The sequence below is a fragment of the Sinocyclocheilus anshuiensis genome, unplaced genomic scaffold (assembly GCF_001515605.1).
Source record: "Sinocyclocheilus anshuiensis isolate Anshui unplaced genomic scaffold, SAMN03320099.WGS_v1.1 scaffold1056, whole genome shotgun sequence".
NCBI classification, from domain to species: Eukaryota; Metazoa; Chordata; class Actinopteri; order Cypriniformes; family Cyprinidae; genus Sinocyclocheilus; species Sinocyclocheilus anshuiensis.
Genome location: NW_015551059.1, coordinates 110,537 through 114,342, shown reverse-complemented (window position 1 = coordinate 114,342; position 3,806 = coordinate 110,537). Strand labels below are relative to the sequence as shown.

The 3,806-nt window shown below is 36.3% G+C and overlaps 1 protein-coding gene across 1 annotated transcript in view; it reads right to left on the bottom strand.

Moving 5' to 3' along the window:
* The window catches only part of tcf25 (TCF25 ribosome quality control complex subunit), an 83,072-nt gene that overhangs the window by 60,076 nt on the left and 19,190 nt on the right, over positions 1 to 3,806 (bottom strand). The gene's annotated exons all lie outside the window — the stretch shown is intronic.

Below are 3,806 nucleotides of genomic sequence, written 5' to 3'. Positions count from 1 at the left end.
TATTTTGGATTTTGAAAAGCCTGTTGACTTTTGCCGTTTATCCAAGGTGATTTTGGAAGTTTTTTTTAAACATTTGTTTCTTATTTAATTGGTTCCACAGTCTTTGCTGATTTTTACTTTATTTAAACTTTGTGTAATTTATTTATTTGACATCAAGGTGTATGCCGTGCCTCCAAGCTTTCTTATTCGTTTTGCTAATAAACGTTCTACGTTTCTTATTTATTTGGTTATATATTATAGGCTACATGTTTACTTATTTCCAGTTTTGTAGGCTATACCTACTTAAACTTTATGCAAGTTATTTGTTATTTTATATTAGGCATAGCCTGCCCTATAGCATAGTGTAGCCTATTTTTATTTGTTTTGTTAATAAAAGTTATGTTTTATATATAGGCTAAAGTGAGTTTGACGTTGTATTTTGTTGTTGCATTCAAGCCGAATTGCCGCTAATTTGAAAATGAAAGTAAAATGTGCACAGCGCTTTTAAGCTATTTAAAAGCGAAGGAAAACGAGCAAAAGAGGGAAAATTCAAACGAACTAAAAATGAACAATTGCTTTACGCCGAATTGCCGCTATTAGAAAGTGAAAGTAAATTGTGCACGCTGCATTTACAAGCTGTTTAAAAGCAAAGGAAAGCGAGGAAAAGAGGAAACACCCCTGCCCCCACGGTGATACCGGTATTATCCGTGTTGTCACACGTCGATTAGCCGGTGGGAAAATTTCCTCACCGTCACAACCCTATTCTCGATATAATAAAAATGCAAACAGACAGACAGACACACACACAGAGATTCCTGCCTTTATTAGAGAGAAGAATATGTTCAGCCCCCTCCCTCCGAAGCTTTGAATATTCGGTGTTGATTACTACCGAAGCTTTGAAGCTCAAAAAATGGTATTTAGACCAGCCCTAATATCCACACAGCTGACAGCTTTACCTGTTGCAGTTTGTTCAAGTTGCGCATGAAATAGACACTGCTTTTCCGCACTTTTACTTCGCACGTCTCCGCTCTCTCGTGCTGCACATCTGGAGCTGCTTTTAGCAGATGTGCCATCAACGCTGCTGTTCAGCAGAGATGGACTGATTTTCCACTAAAACTTTGATGCACATCGACTCCGTTTATTATGTCAACTTAACAAAAGATGTGATCGCAAAACAATCAGAAATGTTTTTTTTTTAAATCATAACGTACATTTATATAGTCGCCAGTGGCGACCTCAGCAAAAAACTTCACTTGCAAATTAATATTTTTAGTCGCAAATGCAACCGTTTTAGTCGCAGTCTGGAGCCCTGGAAGACGCTGTGTTTTCAGCCTCACTGGGCATTCTAACACAGTTCCCACACGTGCACCTCAAATAAGTAAATAATAATAATAATGAATGCAATAAAACTGCGGTCACATCACGTAAAGTACCACATACAAAGTTTAAACTTACCACTGAGAAACGACCAGATCAAGTTGTGCTTGCCATAGAGTTTCCAGTTGAGCGACTGCATCGGTATCATCCTCAGACTCGGGCTCGAATTGATAAGGTAATATCGATGCCATTTTTGTAACCTTATAGCATGTTTACAAGCAGGGTTGCGGTGTAACGGAATACTTGTAACGGCGTTACGTAATCGGGATACAAAAATCTAGTAACTGTAATCCATTACAGTTACATCAAAAAACAAAGTATTCAGATTACAGTTCCATTTTGTAAAAAGTGGGAATACTATCAGGATTACATTTGTTTCATTTAAAATTAAATAAATGAGTTTTTGACATAACACTATATTTAGCGCTGATTCATCATACAGTAGTTCCTGTTTCTTTTGACACTCATGTTGACTCACGTGAGCCACCTGCTGGTGCGTGCGCAAATAACAGCCATCTACAATTATTCTCCTCAAACACGGGATGAGACGCTGCTACAGTTAATTACGATGCTTCCTGCTGGGAAAAACGTTTTCATGTCTGGAAATTTCAGTTATTTTGTCTTCAAAAAGGATAAAGGAAATAACATAGTTGTACAGCGTAAGCTATGCATGAAGACTCTTGCTTTAACAAAGGCTACTCAAACAACTTGAACATTTGCAGGTACGACTAGCATGGAAATCATCATGTTAGCTAAAATTTTGTGTTTGTTAGTGATTTAAAATCCCATGGTGTGCATGACTGCAGTTGTGTGTAAGTTTTATAGCGGAAAATGAGCTGGAAAATGTAGAAATCAACACGAGAGTCCCCACACCACAGATCAGTCAATGAAATAAAGAAAGATCATAGCATTTCACATACATTTCGAAATGTAGGCTTATTTTAAAATAGACTAATATGTATGTGGTGTAATTTTTTTTATGTTGTGTATAAACTATATTTATTTTTACTTGTACATGTTAAAGAAATAAAAAAAATAAAAATAAAACTGTAATACTAAACTGTATAGCCACTAGATGTCTGCATAGCCTTTTACATAAAAAAAATATATGGGCTGTAATATCTAGATGGTGAAACAAGACACGATTTTTAATAATTTCAAATAGTTTTTACTATAGTTTTTGTTAGTTTTAAAATCATAGTTAAATAAAAGTACTTAGATATTACTGTTATATTGTGGTACTTGGATTACATTACTGAATACGTTTTTAATGAAGTCATTTGTAACTGTAACAGAATACATTTTAAAAGTAACCCTCCAACCCTGTTTACAAGTAACCCTCCGGAGCAAAAAATGAATTATGGTAATGGAAGTTTCATTTCCGACACGCATTGTATACGGAAAGACCAATCACAACAGACTTGGCCAGCTGACCAATCAGAGCAGAGTAGGCATATGGAAGGGAGGAGCTAATGCTAATTTAAGATTAGGCATTATAATTAACACTGTTACTTACATGTTGTCGTATTACTGTCAGTTCCATATCTTACAGTAAAAGTCTGTTTGCAAAGCCTGCGCCAAAACTGCAACTTATTTACCAAAGAATCCACAGTGAAATGTACTGAACAAAACAAAGGATTAGGATCCTTTGAAAGGTAATGTTTTTTTTTAGTCTAGTAGTGATCCTGTATTGATCTTCTCTCTGGTGGGCGGGGCTAAACAGGTAGTGATGTAGAAGCAGGTGTTGATATTCTGCGGAGGGGGTGTTTAGCCACATTATTGCTTAATAAAGTGGCACATTCCACAACCTAGACTAATGAGAAAGTTTTGAGTTATGAAACTTACATAATGTTTTTATAGTACAATGGGAATTTTGATTTCTCAGTTCATGACCCCTTTAATATGTAAAATGTCTTAATACTTAGTTTAATTTAGCACATTCAAGCAAATATTGTACGCTATTATAGTCAGAGTAAAATGAACGAAAATAACTAGTGCTGTGTTCAAAATATCGATACGACAATGTATCGTCACAGAGATTTGACGATACGAGTATCGATACAGCTGGCCCTGTATCGATATTGTGGCACGTGTGCAGCAGTGGACCACGCTTAATTTGTTTAAAATTTTACAAAGTTTAAAATTGAGTAGAAAAGTGCGAGGTTTCTAAAAAAGAATGAATAGAGCATATATAGGCTACAACAAGGTTTAATCTGGCCGCAGAGGAACACACCTGGGTTGCCTGATATAGACACGTAATCCCCGAAACAGAGCTTCACACTTGTGCAATACGGAAATATCTGCTAAGTTTGTTACTTATCTTTGTCAACCTGGCAACCATGTGCACACGCGCTCTCTCTCCACTGTGGATAAACGCGCTTGCTTTCTGAAAACACCAGTTAGCTTGCAGTTTAGCGATCTCCACTTCAAGTCTATTCTCAGAAAAGTGT